General features: G+C 39.8%; 3 non-coding genes across 3 annotated transcripts; all 3 read left to right on the top strand.

The window, feature by feature from the left end:
* Positions 1 to 10129: 10129 nt before the first annotated feature.
* On the top strand, positions 10130 to 10244 carry LOC121393473. The gene has a single exon (XR_005961089.1). It is a non-coding gene; the product is annotated as a U5 spliceosomal RNA (small nuclear RNA).
* An 8883-nt stretch (positions 10245 to 19127) lies between these two features.
* Positions 19128 to 19243, top strand: LOC121393475. The gene has a single exon (XR_005961091.1). It is a non-coding gene; the product is annotated as a U5 spliceosomal RNA (small nuclear RNA).
* Positions 19244 to 19697: 454 nt separating this feature from the next.
* Positions 19698 to 19812, top strand: LOC121393474. The gene has a single exon (XR_005961090.1). It is a non-coding gene; the product is annotated as a U5 spliceosomal RNA (small nuclear RNA).
* Positions 19813 to 20288: the final 476 nt, after the last annotated feature.

Below are 20288 nucleotides of genomic sequence, written 5' to 3'. Positions count from 1 at the left end.
CATGAAGGGGGGCCCGGCAGCGCTGCATTTTTTGAAGATCCGGGCCCCCCTTACGAGCGCCCGAGCCGTACGTCTGCTTCTTGCGTTGCCGAATGCGGAAGTGCCGAAAAGCCGAAGCCGATGCGCCGAAAAGACCCGAAGTCACGGAAAAAGCCGAAGTCCCGAAGCGCCGAAAAGACCCGAAGTCACGAAAACAGCCGAAGCCGAAGTCCTGAAGCAGCGCAAAGACCCGAAGTCACGAAAACAGCCGAAATTGAAGTCCTGAAGCTGTGAAAAAGACCCCGAAGTCACGAAAGGTGGCGAAGTTGAAGTACTGAAGCCATGAGTTCAATTCTACTGAACACCAGTTTGTGTTTTTTTTTTTTTTTTAATCCTCTGGCCACCAATGTATTATTTTAATATTCTATAGGCCCCTGCCACCAATCTTTTTTTTAAAACATTTTTTTTGGGGCCCCAATTTTTTTTTTTAACTCGTACGGGGCCCCTTGCCACCATTGTTTTTTTTGTTTTTTTTTAAAAAAAAATTAATTTTTTTTGGCGGCCCCAATTTTTTTTAACTTGTAACTTGTAAGTTTTTGTTTTTTTTAAAAAAATTTTTTTTTCAAATTTTTTTTGGGGCCCCAATTTGTTTTTAACTTATAAGGGGGCCCCTGCCACCAATGTTTGTTTTTTTTTTGTTTTTTTTTTACATTTTTTTTGTTGGGGCCCCAAGTTTTTTTTAACTTATAAGGGGGCCCCTGCCACAATGTCTTTTTTTTTTTTTTTGTTTTTTTAAATTTAAAATTTTTTTTTTTGGGGCCCCAATTTTTTATACGGGGGCCCTGATCATCAATAGCTTTTTACAACTTGTGTGGGGGGCTTACTTTTTTAGCGCTGATGTCTGTGTGGTCTTTTAACTGCGATGTGGAGTGGGCGGGATATGGGGTGGAGCTTGGTCATCAGTGTGGGCGGGGCCCAGGGGGCCCCAAAAATTTTGTTGTACGGGGCCCGTGATTTTTAATGGCGGCCCTGTATATATATATATATATATATATATATATATATATATATATAATCATTTGGTGGTGCTAACTTTTGGCACCCCTTTCCTTTTCCTTTAAGGAAACTGAGAATTCTTTTGTTTTGTTTATACAGCCATTAAGCTTAAAAGGGAGGTTCACCTTCATGTTAACTTTTAGTATATTATAGAATGGCTACTTCTAAGCAAATTTTTAACTGAGCTACATTTTTTAGTTTTTACAGTTTTTAAATAGCCCGCCTTCTTCTGACTCTCTCCAACTTTCAAATAGAGGTAACTGACCCCATTTATACAAATAATGCTCTGTAAGGCTACAGATATATTGGTACTGCCACTTTTTATTACTTATCTTTCTATTCAGGCCTCTCGTATTCCAGTCTCTTATTTAAATCAGAGCATGGTTTGTTAAGATAATTTGGACTCTAGCAACCAGATTGATGATATTGCAAACTAGAGAGCTGTTGAATAAAAACCTAAGCTCAAAAATCACAAATAATACAAAATTAAAACCAATTACATATTGTCTCAATATATAACTCTCTACATCGTAGTAAAAGTTAATTTAAAGAAATTGTAAAGAATAAAAATAAAAACTGGGTAAATGGATAGGCTGTGGAAAATAAAAAGGTTTCTAATATAGTTAGGCAAAAATGTTATTTATAAAGGCTGGAGTGACTGGATGTCTAACAGCAGAACAGAACCCAACTTCCTGCTTTCAGCTCTCTTGGTTTCCACTGTTTGGTTACCAGGCAGTAACCAATCAGTGACTTGAGGGAGGCACATGGGTCATAACTGTTGCTTTTGAATCTGAGCTGAATGCTGAGGATCAATTGCAAACTCACTGAAGAGTTATGTCCCATGTTGCCCCCCATCAAGTCACTGACTAACTCAAGAGTTAGAGAGCTGAAAAACAGGAAGTTGGATTCTGGCTATTATGTTAGACATCTAATCACTCCATTTTACCTAACTTACTACATTAGAAACATTTTTCATTTTGCACAGCCTATCTATTTATACAGTTTTTATTTTTACACTGAGCTGTTCCTTTAAAGGTGAACAAAACCTTCAAATTAGAACATATTGGGAAAGGCGGCCCTTAACTGCTTGTTTGAGTTTTTGGCCCCAGCATCAGGCACATCCCCTGTCCCATCCCTAGGCGCAACCCCCCAAGTCCCCTGCCGAACACTCCCCCCCCCCCCACTGCCTTGTACCTTGTTTACTTTTCTCGCACTCACAATCGAGGAGGTATGAGGCAGTGCACAAGGTGTCAAATGGTAGAGGTTCCAACGAAATAGGTGTTATGTCATTGGAAAGCCGAATGACATGCTGCAGGTCACGGTACAGGCGACTTGGCCACTTGTTCATGTGGTAGTTAAACGCATACTGTAAAATTGCACTTTTATTATAATTTCTTACACAAGCTTTAAAGGACATGGAAAGTGTAAATGTTATGCACATCACAGATTATAAAAAGGTAAGGCATAAGCACTCCCACCACTTCCCAGCCTTTAAAGGAGAATTCAACCAGTAGTTTAAAAAAACCCTCCCCCCTACCATGGGTAGACCCTCCTCGGGACCGGAAGGGTACTCCAACTGCATATGCGCCGAAACTTCAGAAGTAAGAAGATGCCGCCCGTGAACTCCCGTGGCCAGAATCTGCCCGGAGGGGTGAGTAAAAAATTTGGGGCATTTGCCTGGGGGGCAGGTAGCCTGGGGGGAAGAGGGAGGGGGTCTACCCAGGATAGGGGGGAGGGTTTTTTTTTATTATGGGTTGAATTCTCCTTTAAGGTTCCCAGGCCCATTAGTGAGTTTGTACCCCACTTAGAATCCAGTGACATTTTGTCTGTGTTAGTACTGTAGTCCACATGTGAGACATTTCTTACCCTGCTCATATCATAATTATAGAATGATATAGAAAGTAAGAGGTGAATCTAGAGATCTTTGAGATATTTAGTGAATTTAGAAGATTATGCTTTGTGTCTTGCATGTGGACATTTTTGTGCATGTAATAAAGCATATCAAAACACATTTTATTTATACATGTTTTTTTTTTTTTAAATGCAACTAAGTGCATTATATTAATTTCATCAAACATTGGCTTAAACATTCATTAAAGGAACTGTAACATCAAAAAATTAAAGGGTTTTAAAATAATAAATATATAATGCAATGTTGCACTGCAGTGGTACAATAGCTGTGTTTGCTTCAGAAACACTATTATACTATTGTTTATATTGTTTATATAAATGAGCTGCTGTGTAGCAATGGGGGCAGCCATTCAAAGGAGAAAAGGCTCAGGTTACACAGCAGATAACCGATAAGCTCTGTAGAACATAATGGTGTTATCTGTTGTCCACTATTTATCCTGTGTCATATAGCCTTTTTCAATTTCCACCATTGCTATACAGCAGCTTGTTCATATGAACACTCCAGTTTTACCAGTGCAGGGCAACGTTACATGATATTTTTATTACTTTAAAAAACTTGTTTTTTTGGTGTTACTGTTCCTTTAAGCACTACAAAATAAATCGTGTTGTTAAAAAATGAAATTCTGCTGTGACAAGGCCACAAAGGCCCAGGGCGGCAAAATATTAGGGGCGGCATTCCGCCCAGCTGCTTTCTGGGGAGCGAAGCAGTATGTAGGCGGGCGCTAAGACCGCGTGGCTGGGCACCAGGACCGTGCGGCCTCGGGGTGCCCGTCCACGAAATCCGGCGATGACCTCAGCTTAAGCAAGAGTTCTCCCAGGGTGGCACTCTTTGCGCGATTGATTACATGGCTTTTTCTTTTCTTGCTACAAACTTTTTTTTTTTATATAAGCAAGATTCTTTTGGCTATTGTCTGTTTAGTCTACAATCACCCTTTATTGGTGTTTATCACAACATGTTTTGGGAACTAGTCACTTTTTCAAGTGATAGCAAAAAACAATTATAAACACTTTAAATAGGGTGAAGTCCACAAATCCCCTCCCTCTTAGTTAACCATGTGATATGTTTGAATGACGGGACAAGTCCACCCCTCAATTCCATGCTATAGTAATATTCTTGCAAAAAGTCCATTGCGTTTAAGGAGAACTAAAGCTAAACTAAAGAAATAGGCTAGAAATATTGTAAATTGTGTTTTGGGCTTCTGTACCAGCCCAAGGAAACCACAGCCATTTAGCAGTAAAGATCTGTGCCTCTGAAGATGCCCCAATAGCTCCCCATCTTTTATGCTTATTTACTGCACATGTTCTGTGCTGCTGTCACTTACTGAGCTTAGGGACCAGCACATAATATACAGTACAAAAATGATATAAATGTCACAATATAAGACTGATTAGTAATTAATAAAGATAATTACTACATGGCAGCACAGAAACCAGTGCAATAAGCATCAGAATTAAATAATCAGTCTTGTAGCATCAGCTTATATTACAGACAAACTTAATTTTCTGCTTGATATTTTGCAACGACCCCTAAGCTTAGCTTCTCAACAGCTGCTCAGAGTCCACTGAGCTTGAGAGTGTCACAGACACTTTCCAAGATGGTGACCCCCTGTGACAAGTTTGAAGTCCTGGATCATTGCTGCTATTGACAAGCTGAAACTTTAGGCTGGTGCAATAAGTTCAGTATATAAAATATGGCATTTTTTAAGACATATTATTTTTAGGTTTTAGTTCTCCTTTAAATTGAAAGTCCAATAATTTCCTGTTGGAGCAAATTTAATCACATACATTAGACATTGCCAACATTTTCATTTGTGGATCTTTATCATACTGTGGATGTTGTGTGTTTGAAACCGCAGTCATATTCGTGTTGAACACAGAACTATGTAGACCTCCTGATGTTTTATTAGAATGTAGGGTAATTGCAGGGAGGTTTTATCGAGTGGCACAAAACCATGGAGCCAGCATTTGTGGCAAATTTATAAGCTGAATTAAAAAAAAAGGCACAAGTATAATTGCATCAATGAAAATAGCAAGTTTGCTCTTTAAAAGATATATGTTTGGAACATATTTATGTGAGATTCTCCTGGGATATTTATGTCTGCTTCAGAATCATATTTTGCACGCTGCGTCTGCATCCGACAGTCGTGTCGCGTTGGATCAATGCTGCGACTTCATCCGACATTTCTATCTCTTACCTTATTTCAGTTCATGCAATGGTGCCAAAATGTCCCTTACTGTACACCTATAGGAGGTTACTTCCAGGATTTTCTCTGATAATTTTTCCTACACACTACACAACAGATTTGCACCTAATGAATTAAATGCAGTCCTGCTGATGGCACAGCTGTTGCCCCAAATCTATGTGCTTTGTCTGTGACCACTTGGGGTGCAATTTTGTACTCGTTTCTGCTTCTGTGCTTTTCCTGGTGTAATAATGAATTAGCCCTAACATTTACAAGGTAGATATGCAATAGTTTGTAAGACCTGCTATGTATTATGAGTTCACCAACAAGGAGTAATATAGAATCATTTTAAGGAGAACTATTATGAAAGTAAACATTTAGTATAAGCTACATCTCAACCCCTCCCGTCATTTAAAACACAGACAGGGAACATAGCAGATCTACAGGGAGCCCCAATTAACATTAAAATTAATGTTATTGTTTGGCCCAATGTAAAACCAGCACCATATAGTATTAATTATTGCCTTCAACATTGGAGAGGTATTTAGTTATGCTTTAGGGCAGCTCTGAACACAGACTAAAATTGTTGATTATTTGAATTGTGCACAACACTGGGACATTCAAGACTGACACATTTAAGGCAGTTTATACTGTAAGAAAATTAAGCTTATGTTTCCAATTTATACATTGTTTATTGTTAAAGTAGTTGCTCTGTACCATGTGACTTATCAGATGATATGTTTTTCTTTCCTTTCTTTCATTGTCTTATAGTAACCGCTATAATGTTGAATTGATTGAGGATGGGGGCATTCTGACACTACTAGAAATTCTTGGATTAAACAATTTGGGGAAACAAAAAAAGATTGGAGCTTTAAAACATCTCCAAATATTGGCAAATCTGGCCAATAATACAAAGAGCTGGTGTGTGAGATCTATGGTAAGCAATGTGATTCTTGTATTCTTTCAATAAATAGATTGTGCATTTAAGTGACATGTTTTGACATTTTTCTTACCTTTTTGACCCACTAGTTCTTCTATGTTTGCAATAATAATAATATAAGCAGGGGAAGAAACATTGGAAAAAAAAAAAAAAGATGTGTGCACAGTAACATTCTGTGCAGTAGTAAATGTCAGTGAGGTTATTTATGATCCTAATTTATCTCATTTGAAGGACAGGTAAATAGCCATTGGGAAAGTAAAGAAGTTGCTTCACTTTTCTGAAGTAGCACAACTGGCTATTTTGACACATATACAGTATTTTCCCTCTGGCAATTTACAGTATTGCCTGTGGGAAAGCATTTTTAGGAGATTAGTTGCCTGTGGTAGAGCATATTTATTGCTGGCTGCTAATCTTTTTGTGTGCCGTAGCCCTAAGGCAAATGCTAGACATGACAGATTCTTGGTCTTGGGGTCAAAATGTAAACTGACGTTTCCAAAATCTGCTGTGTGTGCCTGTACCTAGGTTGAGTGGTTTCAGGTGGTGACAGATGCCTGAGTGATTTTTTGCCTACTTTTTTTATGCAGGCTGTCTCCAGGTCTGCTGTTAGCCTACACCCTACCTTTGCTTAATTTCCCTGCTTTCTTCATCCTATTCTTTCTTATCAGGTAGTATTGACACAGATGCTTCCAAGCGCTGAACGAAGGTGGGATGCTTCATCTTGGGTTTCACCTACATTGAGAACTTGGATGCGCCTGTGTCAGTACTGCCCCATAAGAAAGAATAGGATGCATATTGTCCTGCGCTCCCCTGCAGTTGAATGCAGGAGTAATCAGGCGCAGAGGAATTCAGAGCTGAACACCCATGTGTAAGGGCTGTAGGTGTAGGGAGTGTTGGCTATTGGCTAATTCAGCTGAGAAACTTTGAATATTGTAAAATATAAAATAAAGTAAAATAAACTCAGGAACAAGCACAAATCGTGTTGGAATTATATACCTTGATCCTCTGGCCAAAAGGTCAGACAGCTCTGAAATTTAGGCTAGGCCCAGACTAGGCCAAAATCAGCCTGCTGAAATCAGAAGGCCGATTTCATCCCCTGACTGCTAGCTGAATTCTCTTCTGTGTTTACGTTTGGAAGCCCTGTGTCGCAAACATATTTTGCGGACTTTGTCAAAAAAACACGAGACTTTACATTTTGCTGATTGTGTTCACACCAAAAGCCGACACACGGCCATATGCGAACACACAAAGAGAAAAATTATGACATCACAATTGAGCAAAGGTACTCAAGGAAAAGGTGATTATTTGTGCCTCCCCCAATCCATAGGCCTACCGTTACACCAGTGTGTAAGACTTAGTGATGGATGCAGACCAGTTGACACGAGGAGGAGAAAAAGGGATGGTCTAATGATTACCCATTCACGTTTTGTAGTGCTATACATGAATATATATTGAAATTATGCCGTCCCTTCTCCATAAATAGTTGCACTCTGTTGCACTCTTCTGCTCACTGCTATTTCCTGCTTTAGGGCTCTTACACACGTCCGTTTTTACCTGCGCTCCCCTGCATTGAGCTTTCTTCCGTTCAGCCGCAGCCAAACGTAGGTTGGGACGCAGCATGTTGCATTTCACCTGCGTTCTGCGCATACATGCGTCTGTATGAGTACAGCTCCTTTTAAAATAATTGACTGCGTCTACTCCGGCTGAACGGAAGAAAGTGCAACGTAGGGGAGCACAGGTAAAAAGGGCCATGTGTAAGAACCCTTAGGTGGTGTAACCTTTGACATTTGGAAGAAATTCTAACTCACACTAAGACACCAAGTTTTGTTTTGCTTATAAGGTGATAGTTATACAAGTGCTGCTCTTTATTTTAAATGGTGAATATACCTTTCTATATGGCTTTACCTAATGGAAATATTAAAAACTGACTGTATTTGTTAATTTGTTTTATTTCTCTATGCAATCAAAGAATTAAGCTGCATGCCCGATCCTCTCCTGATCTCAACACAGAGCTTAACTTGGGTCTCTTCCTGTCTTGCTATATCTGCTTTGATGTCTCAATGATACTTTAAACTAAACATCTCCTTTCTTTTTCATTTTCCCCCTTCCCCTCCCCTTTTTATATTATATCCTTTTCCATGCTATAGTATTTTCGGTATCGTTACCATAAAAGATGTTTTGTTTTTCATATCGCTACCTTATGAGAAATCGGTACTATGTATATTACTTAATTGAAGAAGATTATGTAAACGCACGGTTGATAAGCAATGTCAATATGCTTGTTTAGTATATTTCAAATGATAAAAAAAACTTTAAGTAAAAAAAAAAAAAGTCCTTTTTTACCCATAACATCCCAAAACTGTCTATCACAACTCTGTTGTCATCCCATCTCCTCGGACCTCGTGCTTTGGGGCTATAGTGTGCCCTCTACTTCATTGCTCATAGCCAGTAATTTACTAAATCATGCCACATTAACATAAAGAATATTTGATCATTTATTGCCCAAGATTACACTAATGGGCTTACTCACTAATTTGATGTTTTAGCTGTTTTTCATAGTTGCTAGTATGCATAAACTGAGAAATGTATTGACTAATTGTATCAACTAAATGTAACAAATTGTTACAGTTCAGAATGCCACTGGATTACTGAGCTGCCAGACTGAAACACTAGAAACAGGAACATAAAACTTTAAGCTTGGGAATATGGTAAAAAATAAAAGATGGAAAGGAATTTAAAAAATCCATTGTTTATGGAGAACAATCTGAAAACAACTGAACTGAAAAAAGTGTTAGGAAGGTGAACAACCCCTTTAACTGGCCTTCCCATCCCAGGCTGTCAGTTCTCTAATGATGAACAATCTTTGTAACAGATCTTACAAATGGTTGTTAACAACTGTGCTCCCATATGGAGTTTTTTTGTGTGTTTACCACTGCATGGAAAGGCAGAATTTTTTTTACCCAAATCTCCTCTATGGGGACCCCGGTTAATACATTGCAATGCTGAACAAAGGTAAAATGTGGCTTCTTGCATTTGACATGTGCTTGCCATTTTAGCGTACTTCCGTGGCCTGTGTACCCATAGAGAACAATGAGAATAATTAACTGTTAAATTCCATTGCCTTGGAATCACAAATATGCACCGTTGTTTGGTTAGTAAATGTCATACTTATGTCAAAGGGACTCTGTTTTAGGATTGCAATATAGTATACCATTTTGTGGTTTGTCTTTAGACAATCCTCACAAGCAGTGTTTGTCTAAATACACAAAAAGTATGTATGTACTGCTTTCTCTTTTAATTTAGGCAAAAGAAATCCTTTGCCTTTTACTAAAGATTTCCATGGAGAGGCATAACTATTAACTATGAGATTAATTTTATGAGGCTTAGTTCATATCAGTCTATTGATATAGTTCAAATACAGAAAATTAGAGTGTGTAAATGAGATAATAGCCGGAAAGCACATTTTCTTGCACATAAAGAGATGACATTTTAAAACAGGAAAACGTGCTCTCCGGCTATTATCTTCTTTACTTGGAAATCTTTTGCACTCCGGCACGGGGTTTGCAGCTCGTTTAGAAGCACAAATACACGGATGATTACACAAAGGACAACCCTATATTTGATCTAAGATTAGAGTGTGTTTGAGTGTCCAATCTTTAGTGTTGGCAAAATCCATGTTTTTTTTTTTTTTAAATAAGTAATGTATCGGTAGTAATATAGCAGAAAATCAGCTAACTTCCTGGTTGCCAGACTTGAGGAGGCAGGACAGGCAGACAGCTCTACAAACTGGCTGGTGCTTATCTCTCCTCCTCATTTACTTATTTGCATACCCATGATGCACTTGGAATGCATGTATGAATATCCATGTCGGTAAATGCTGTGCTCAGCTCCTCTGATTTCTACTCCTTTCAAACTCTGTCTCGGAGGGAGCTTGTTCAGTTATTGGCATGCTCCTGTCAAAGGAACTCTGTTTTTGGAGTTCAAGACAGGGGCTCTATTACCTCTCAGTGAGTTTGCGTGCATCTGCTTCACAGGCAGCCTTTTACCTAAAAACATGGTTAACATACTCTGGTTTCTCTTCAAATCGAATAAATCTTTCGCCTTTTACTAAAGATTTCCGTGGAGAGGAACAACTATGAGTTTCAATTAATTTTTTGAGGCTTGGTTCGCACCAGGCTATTGGTACAGTTGCAAAATTAGACAAAAAGGTGAATAGAGAGTTACAAATATTCACAAAAATCATTGTTATTTGAGGAGCAATGATTGTAATTGTGTGTATTAATTTTGATAACGTTTCTTATTGCAAGGGAGCAGATAGGTGGGATTAACTTCTTAAGCTGATTAAAGTGAGCTTTATAGATAAAGAGCCATGCTTCTTACATGCACCATATTTCAATAAATAAGTTACTGTTGCGAGACCCAGAATCTTGTTATTAAGTAGTACAACACAGTAATAGAGTGATAAAGTAGCTTGTTTGCTTGCTTGTCTGCTGGCTCCAGGAGGAGGTGGGGCAGACAAGACAGCTCTCAAAACCAGCCCATGCAAGTCTTTAAAGGAACAGTAACATCAAAAAAATTAAAGTGTTTTAAAGTAATACAAATACAATGCAGTGTTGCCCTGCACTGGTAAAATTGGTGTGTTTGCTTCAGAAAGACGACTTTTGTTTATTTAAATAAGCTGCTGTGTAGCACTGAGGGCAGCCATTCAAAGGAGAAAAGTCTCAGATTACACAGCAGATAGCAGATAAGCTCTGTAGAACATAATGTTGTTATTGGTTATCCACTATTTAACCTGTGCCATATAGCCTTTTTTCAATTGCCACCATTGCTACACATCAGCTTGTTTATATGAACTAAATAGTAGTGTTTCTGAAGCAAACTGATTCATACTAGCACTGGTAAAAACTGATCTAAGTTTTGTACAATTTTTGGACCATGTGCGGATCATCACGACATTTTTTGGACCATGGCGATCGGTCTCGTTTAGGCGACTGGACAAGTTCAAAGATTTCTACATGTATTGCCTATCTGACAATATCAATGGGTGACTGTCACTAGAATTTGTCGGACATAACTTAGTATGATTGCTGTCACAGCCAGAACATCATCTGATTTGTTCTGATCATTTGTCCGATACAAGGGTGAAATCTGTACATCTATGGTCAGCTTTACTCCCGATTGTTAACTCATTTGCATACCCATGGTGTATTAAGAGTGCCTGGGTGTGTGGTGGTAGTTTCTGTGTTTGGCTCATCTGCTTTATGCTCCTTTCAAACTCGGAGGGAGCTTGTTCAGTTGTTGCCAACTATTGGCAAATGCTCCTATCAAAGGAGCTCTGTTTTGGGAGTTCAAGACCGGACCTCAGCAAGTGGACACATACTTGCTTCACAGTTAGCCTTTGACCTGGTATAATGGACAGCATACTATGGTTTCTCTTCAAATCAACTACATTGTTTGCATTTTACTGAAGAATCCCATGAACAGGCATAACCATGTGTTTCATTACATTTTCCAAGGCTTGGATCATCCTGGGCTAATGCTACAGTTGAACGCTCATTTAAAAGTTGGGGAAGACTTAAGTGGGTAGTGCTAGCATAAAACATTCAAATCACATCAACTCAAATGAGCTTTATTGAAAGGACCAAATACATTTAGCATTGCTAAATAAGGTGAAATGTGTATTAGGTGGGGTTAGTGGAAAGCCCTGTCTCTTTTAGTCTATAACATATTGTGTAGCCATTGTTACTGTCAGTGCCATTTCTCCCAGTAGAATGTTGATGGACAATGGGCCCCCTAGCCTTGTGGCAAAGGGGTCTAAAGACCCTTGCCTTTTGCAGTCCTTTTGTATGGGGAGGTTAGGGATAAAGGAGCCTGGCCTCATCCTTGAACAAAGGCAGGCATGAAGGAACCCCAGGATTGTTGTGGCTTGTAACCAAGTGCCCTAAGAGTATTTATGGACTTAGTATTTCTGCACTTCCTATGCTTTGTACTTGGGTGATGGAGCATTATTGGAATTCCAAAAAAAAAATGTTCTCTTTTACCCATAACATCTTGAAACTGTTATCACTCTGTTATCACCCCATCTCCTCAGACCTGGTACCTTTGGGTAATCTTCTGCCCTCTACTTCCTTGCTCATAGCCAGTAATTAACTAAATCATGCCACATTAACATAAAGAATATTTATGATAATTTATGGCCCAAGATGATGCTAATGGGCTTATTTATTAAAAATGAAATTTTTGTTTTTTTACACATTGCAAAAAAACTCACAATTTAAAAAACTGGAACGTTTGCTTATTTATTAAAAAATGCGAATAGAAAAAACTTAATAGAATACAAGTGTGAACAAAACTCAAATACCGCAAATTTTTGAGTTTGTCAACTTAATAAACTTGAATTTGAGAGTTTACAAGCTCAAACAACCTCAAAAATATCAAATTAAAAAAATGACAGCTCCCATTGACTTCTACATGAACTTGCAAGCTTTTAGATGGCAAAGTTTTCCAAATGAATTTTTCACATTTTGTGCTGAATAAATTTAAGTTTTTGAAACTATAACTTATTTGTGAGTGTTTGTGCAAAGAAAATAGAATTGTGGCAAAATTTTTAATTCAAAACACTGATAGATCTATGATTCACTCATCATATCACACTGTAACTATTAAAGGGATTGTTCACCTTGAAAACATTTTTCAGTTCATTTGGTTTCAGATAGTTCACCAGAAATAAAGACTTTTTCCAGTTAATTTGTATTTGTGACTTTTTTTTCTAATATTGAAATGCAAAGTATCATTTTTCTTTCTGGTTCTGGTAGGGGGAGGTCCCCAACTCTGTAACTGTTTTAAATTGATACCTTTAGTTGATGCATTTGTTATTATTGACCCTACTGAGCAGAATTCCTGCGTTTCATTAAAGGCAGGTGATACAATAGTTGCAAGCATTCCACTGATGCTGCTGAGAAATGTATCAACTAATGTAGGAAATTGTAACAGTTCAGAATACTCCTGGATTACTGAACTGCCAGAATGAATCAGGAACATAAAATTTCAATTTAAAGTTTGGGAATACGGTAAAAAAATAAAATATGGAAAGCTTTTGTTTATAGAGAACAATCTGAAAACAACTGAACTGAAAAAAAGTTTTTGGAAGGTGAACAATTCCTTTAACTGGCCTTGCCTTCCACAGGCTGTCAGCTCTCTAATGATCTTTGTAACAGATCTTACAAATGGGTGTTAACAACTGTGTTCCCATATGGAGGTTTTTTGAGTTTACCACTGCATAGAAAGGCAAAACTTTTTTTTAACCAAATCTCCTCCATGGGAACCCATGTGAATGCATCGAAATGCTGACTAAAGGTAAACTGTGAGTTCTTACCTTTGACATGTGCTTGCCATTTTAGTGGGCTTCAGTGGCTCGTGGTCCCATAGAGAATAATGAGAGTCAATTAAATGTTAAATTCCTTTGCCTTGGAATCACAAATATGCCACTACATGGGAATGTATGTGTTAATGCCCATGTGTTAGGGCCATAAAGCAGTGCATAAACATGTTCGATGGAATGGATAATAACATTTGTCTGGTTATTAGGGTCTTGCTATCTGGTTTTTAGGCTTGGTATTGACAAAACAATATTCTATAAAACTCTTTGGTGTTATTAAGTGGTTGTATAGTTATTATTATTTAGAAATATATTATGCATAATATATAGGTGGGACTGCAAAAACACAATGTAAAATTAAGAAGATACTGACACCAGAAATTAAACTCATTTTACATCTTTCTAAATACTGCCTTTGAATGCAACTTATAACTTTGCCATAAAGTATTTGCACAAATACATTACCTCTCTGATGCCCCATGTTTCCGTATGAGGGGGCTGCCATATTTAGGCTAAGGCCACACTAGGCGATAGCGCCGCGATTTGACTCGCGGCGACTTTTCGCCGCGACTTTTAAGCCGCAATCGCTGGGGAAACTTTTGCGCTGGCGTCTATGGGGAATCGCGAAAAATCGCCAGCGTAAAAACACACACGGCGATCTTTTCTCTACTGTCGCTCGAAATTGCCTCGCTAGGCGATTTCGAGCGACAATAGAAAAAAGATCGCCGCGTGTGTTTTTACGCTGGCGATTTTTCGCGATTCCCCATAGACGCCAGCGCAAAAGTTTCCCCAGCGATTGCGGCTTAAAAGTCGCGGCGAAAAGTCGCCGCGAGTCAAATCGCGGCGCTATCGCCTAGTGTGGCCTTAGCCTTATGCAGCAGGATTCTGTTAGCATTAGAAACTCTAACTGACAGGCTGAGATGGGTCAGTCAGGTTGGCAAAACAGTCAGGTTTAGAAACTTCAACTAACAATTGCTTACAAAAACAAACCTCTCAGCAAAAAAACATCAACATGACCTATAGGTAACTTTTAACGTACAATCATATGTTGAAGAATATTTTTTTAGTGTCAGTATCACTTTAAAATTGTGGCTGTTGAGGGTTCAAGTGTGAGAATTTGAATTTGATTCTAGAAGATCAAATGACACTGTAGTGTAGAACCTTCCCACACATCAAAAACAGTGGTTATATATTGAACAACAAGCAATCTTATCTGCAAACACTACAGCAAATAATGTGGTCAGGTGAACCAGTTAAACACATATTGGTACAACATACGATGAGAACTGCATTGAAGATGTGGAATCAAATTCGTATTGAACCCCATATCCATAAATTCCCAGCAAGGGATACTCCAATTAATATATTAGAAACAAAGATACCGGACCTTAAAAAAAAAAATTGGGAAGCAAAAGGATTAACGACTATTGCTCATTTACTAAATCAATCAACAATGAAAGGTTTTGAAGAATTACAACAATTATATCAGCTACCGAAACATGATTTATTCAAATATCTTCAAATTTTACAGTTTATATCTCCATATCTAAAAGACATTTCACAACAACAAACTGCATTTGAAGCAATATGCTTTAAATCTCCAGGGCAAAAGAAAAACATATCACGCATATACAAGATTCTATGGGATCATCATATCCAGGAAAAACCGAATCATATTCTAAAATGGGAAAAGGATCTGTTACTAGACTGGATCAACACAGATAACGCAGCATTCCAATATTCCATATGTACAAATCAAGCAGCAGCATTCAGAGCAGATTGGAGTTGTGAAAGGTGGAATAACTGTGAGGAGTAGTTTGCAGTAGTCAAGGCGGGAGATAATGAGACACTGGATAAGTTTTGAATCTGCAATGTTACACAGCTGAATACAACAGATGTGAGTCTAAGATAATTCCTAGGCAGCATGCCTGTGTGCTTGAATGAAAGGCGGTGTTCTGTTTTAGAAAGATTTAGTTTCTGGTGGCGCTGAGACATCCAGGAGGTGACAGCAGAAAAGCAGTCTGTAACTTGGGAAAGGACAGAAGGAGAACGGTCAGGAGTAGACAAGTAGAGTTGGGTGTCATCAACATAAAGGTGATACCGAAGTCCAAATGACTGAATACATTTTTCTAGCAAAGTAGTATAAAGGAAAAGTAGCAGAGGACCTAGAACACAGCCTTGAGGAACTCCAGCAGAGAGAGGGAACGTAGTAGAAATAAAGTTAGAGAAAGCAACGTGAAAGGAATGGTCAGGCAGATGTAATGCCTATGACTACATGTGTTAACACACGAAACGCGTTAGGAGGAGAAATGTTAGGGAAATAAAGTTACTTTTTAATCCACCGCTGACCTCTGGTTTGTGAAAGTGCACGCAGCAGTTTTGAAGTGATTGTCAGCTAGACCTCCCTAAGCTATGGGTTCGGAGCGTCGCACCCGAGCCAGAGTCCTGGAGTGGTGAGTAACATGACTTGAATGCTTATGAGAGTAACTATTTAAGCGACTGGTCCGTGGCATTTGCACCTGGACCCACCCAGTTAAAGGGTGAGCAATTTTAAGGAGGCTTTTTGTGTGTTACCACATTGTATTAAAATTATTGGGTGCAATGTTAGAGCATATCCAAAAAGTATTGTTTATAAATACAGATAAACCATGAAAGAGCAGTGTCACGAATGTCATCTGAGTATACAATACCTAGGAGGAGTGTGTGGTTAACTGTGTCAAAGACTGCCGGGAGATCTAGAAGGATGAGTATGGAATAGTGACCTTAAGAATTAGCACTCAAATTACCAATTATCTTCTCCTGGCAGTTTCAGATGAGAGTGTTGGGCAGAAGCCTGATTGCAGGGGGTCGATAAGGGAGTTGTGAGTGAAATGCTAGATCAAGCAGGCGAGGGTGTATCAGAGATTGGATGGAGGTGGTGACTGGGTATGGGGTCAATGGAGCAGGTTGTGGGTTTTGAACAGGCTAGAAGTTTGATAACTTCATGTAGTGTTACAGGGTGAAGGAGTGCAAATTGGATGTTAGTGGAGTGCAAATTAGTCTGAGATTGTTGACAGATAGGATGCTCAGTCTAATGAGGTTGATTTTTTTGTTCAGTTACTTTAATGGGTGGATAGTGTGTAGGGGGCATAGGAGTGAGTTAAATGTGGCAAACAGTCACTGCGATTTAGAGGATAGAAAAGGAGATTAAATCGGAGACGTACTGTTCTATTGTGCTATTGATATAGCTTGATTGTAGCAGGAGAGCATGAATTTCAAGTGGATGAAGTCAGGATCAGATTTTGACTTTCTACACTGTAGTTCAGCCGATATACTACATTTTCTAAGGTACTGTGTTAAAGTAGTGTGCCAGGGTTGGGATTTTGCTGGTCGACTGTGACAGGTAGTAGAAGGAGCAAGGGAGTCAAAAGCTGTTGAAAAAGCATTGTTGTAGAGAGAAGCTGCCTATTTGGACAGGAAAGGTTGTTAATATGAGAGATTGGTTGTGCTGCTACTGTTGATGATTGTTGTGGATCAAATGTGTTACAGTATTTGTACATGTGGGTGGAGAGGGATGATTGTGGTCACGCAGGTGAAAGTGTTATCTGAAAGGAGAGTAGGTGATAATCAGATGGGGTAAGGGAGAGTTAGTAAGGTTGGATGGGTGGTAGGAGTGGCAGAATATAAGATCAAAAGCATGGACCTCTATGTGGGTAGATGAGTCGGTCCACTTAGACCAAATTAAGTTGTTAGCAGGAGGAGTTTGGAAGCAGCTGGAGAAGCAGAGATGCCTATGGGAATATTGAAGACACCTAAAATAAGAGCAGGTGTCTTGCTGGAGAAAAATACATGGAAGCCAAGCATCAAAGTGATCCAAGAAAGTAGAGTAGTGACCAGGGGGATTATATATGACAGAGACACACAGAGAGATTGGAGAAAACAAACGTATGCTGTTGACTTCAAGCAAAGGAAGTTGGTGTGGTTAGATTTAGAAACCTACATTTGGGGGAGAGAAGAAATCCAACCCCACCACCGTGATGATCTCCCAACCTAGGGGTATGATAAAATCAGAAACCTCTATACGAGAGGGCAGCAGGAGAAGCATTGTCAGTGGGAGAAATCCATGTTTCAATGATAGCCAGAAGGTGAAGAGATTTGGATATAAAAGATTATGGACTGCTGAAAATTTATTGCAAAGTGATTCCAGGGGGAACATGTGAAAGGCAGAGAGGGACTGGCTTTATGTGAGGTTTAGAAGTGTGTAAGGTCTTAGAGACTGGAAAAGACATTGTTAAATGTGTTAAAAAGCGGGAATAGCTGAGGGTGGAAACGAGTGAGTGGGACAAGGATCTGGGGCGATGTTCCTAAACGCAAGTAACGGTAATAAAGAAAGTGACACAAGGTGTGACCGAGGTTTACCAGTGCAAGCATTGTATTGTTTGATGGGTTGTAAGGGGATACACAAGTTAACAATGCAAGACAGGGTGCTTAGTTTGAGAGTGGGTGATGGGAGCAGTGAAGAGAAGATTAGAATTTCAGTATAGTTTGATGGATATTAGAGTACAGAGGATATATGGAGGAGAAAGAAGGAGAGAGACAAAGAAGGCAATCATTTGAATCATAGTTAAATGCTTTAGCCAGACTTATCTTGTTTAAAGAAGTAATGATGAGCAGTGATGTGTCAACGAGATGTCCAATGTTTGCCGGTGTTTCCAATGTATCTTCTGTTCAACTGCTGTCCAACTCTGTCTAACTCTATTTGCTGTACTTAAAATTTCTGTACTTTAACTTGCTGGACTTGTTTTGTTGACTTAGTTGTTACTCCTGCCATGCTCACCCCTGCCATGCTTCCCCTAAAGTGAATGTCCTGATATACAGCAAGGGGGTCACATGGATGAGGGCCGGCACCTGATTAATTAAGACAACTTTACAGATAGAAGAATCTCATAGTCTGGTTATCAAACAGAACATCAGTAAATAAACAATTAATGGGACTTAGCCAGATGTGGTAATTAAATAGACATACCAACCCTTGACTCAAATAGGAAAGTTGCTGGATAAATGTAATAACAATAGAATATATTACACATACCCCACAATTGAATAATTGAGTAATTGTGTAATTGTTTTAAAATGTTTAACACCTGATTTCAATGGTGAATTACAGAAGACAAGAACTATTAGAGCTGATTTAGCAGGAATAGCACTTATCTCGAAAATAAATTGCTGTACTTTTAAATGCTGGACATTAATATAAGATAAAAGTGACTATTACAGACAAATAGTCAAGCTTCTTACATGCTCTATATTTCAAAAAATAAATTATTGTTGCAAGACCCAAAATGGAGTAATGGAGTACAAAAGCTGCTTGCCGGCTGCAAGCAGCAGCAGCAGCAGGAGGGGCAGGCAAAAGGGCTCTCGCAGCCGGCCCGTGCAAGTCTCGCCTCTAGATGCTTAGCTCATTTGCATACCCATGCTGCATTAAGAGCGGCTCGGTGCGCGCCCGTAGCTGTTCTCTTGGACTCCTCTCCTTTCCGCTCCTTTTAAACTCGGTCTCGGAGGGAGCTTGTTCAGTTGTCGGCATGATCCTGTCAAAGGAACTTTGTTTTGGGACATCCCAGACCTGATAGGCCACCTTTTGCCTCTCAGCGAGTGCACGCCCACCTGCTTCGCAGGTCGCCTTTCACCTGGCAGCATTGACGGCATACTCTGGTTTCTCTTCAAATCGAATAAATCTTTCGCCTTTTACTAAAGATTTTCCGTGGAGAGGAACGACCATGAGTTTCGTTCAATTTTTTGAAGCCTGGTTCACACCAGGCTACTCATAACAGTTGCAAAGACAGATGACAAAATGGCAGCGAGAGCGGGCTGACTAGTTCCGGCAGAAAGCTTGGCTTATCCAGCAGCCAGGGCACTGACAGAGCCGGAAAGGCTGTGCTTGGCTGCTTGCCGGCTGCAAGCAGCAGCAGCAGCAGGAGGGCAGGCAAAAGGGCTCTCGCAGCCGGCCCGTGCAAGTCTCGCCTCTAGATGCTTAGCTCATTTGCATACCCATGCTGCATTAAGAGCGGCTCGGTGCGCGCCGGTAGCTGTTCTCTTGGACTCCTCTCCTTTCCGCTCCTTTTAAACTCGGTCTCGGAGGGAGCTTGTTCAGTTGTCGGCATGATCCTGTCAAAGGAACTTTTTTTGGGACATCCAGATAGGCCACCTTTTGCCTCTCAGCGAGTGCACACCCACCTGCTTCGCAGGTCGCCTTTCACCTGGCAGCATTGACGGCATACTCTGGTTTCTCTTCAAATCGAATAAATCTTTCGCCTTTTACTAAAGATTTCCGTGGAGAGGAACGACCATGAGTTTCGTTCAATTTTTTGAAGCCTGGTTCACACCAGGCTACTCATAACAGTTGCAAAGGCCGGCTGCAAGCAGCACGGAGGGCAGGCAAGGCCTCGAGCCGGCCGTGCAAGTCTCGCCTTAGTGCTAGCTCATTGCATACCCATGCTGCATTAAGAGCGGCTCGTGGCGCCGTAGCTGTTTGACTCTTCTTTCCGTCCTTTAATCGTCTCGGAGGAGCTGTCAGTTGCGCATGTCTGTAAAGGAACTTTTTTTGGACATCAGATAGGCCACTTTGCTCTCAGCGAGTGCACCCACTGCTTCGAGTCGCCTTTCCCTGCAGCATTACGATCTCTGGTTCTCAATGAATAATCTTCGCCTTTTACTAAGATTCGTGAGAGAACGCATGAGTCGTTCATTTTACTGTTCACCAGGCTACTCAAAATTGCAAAGACAGATACAAAATGGCAGCGAAGCGGGCTGACTAGTTCGCAAAAAGTTGGCTTATCGCAGCAGCACTGAAGAGCGAAAGGCTGTG

Source organism: Xenopus laevis, chromosome 4S (genome assembly GCF_017654675.1).
Source record: "Xenopus laevis strain J_2021 chromosome 4S, Xenopus_laevis_v10.1, whole genome shotgun sequence".
In the NCBI taxonomy this organism is placed as follows: Eukaryota; Metazoa; Chordata; class Amphibia; order Anura; family Pipidae; genus Xenopus; species Xenopus laevis.
The sequence above is the reverse complement of the archived record's forward strand: the minus strand, read 5'-3'. Positions and strand labels throughout refer to the sequence as shown.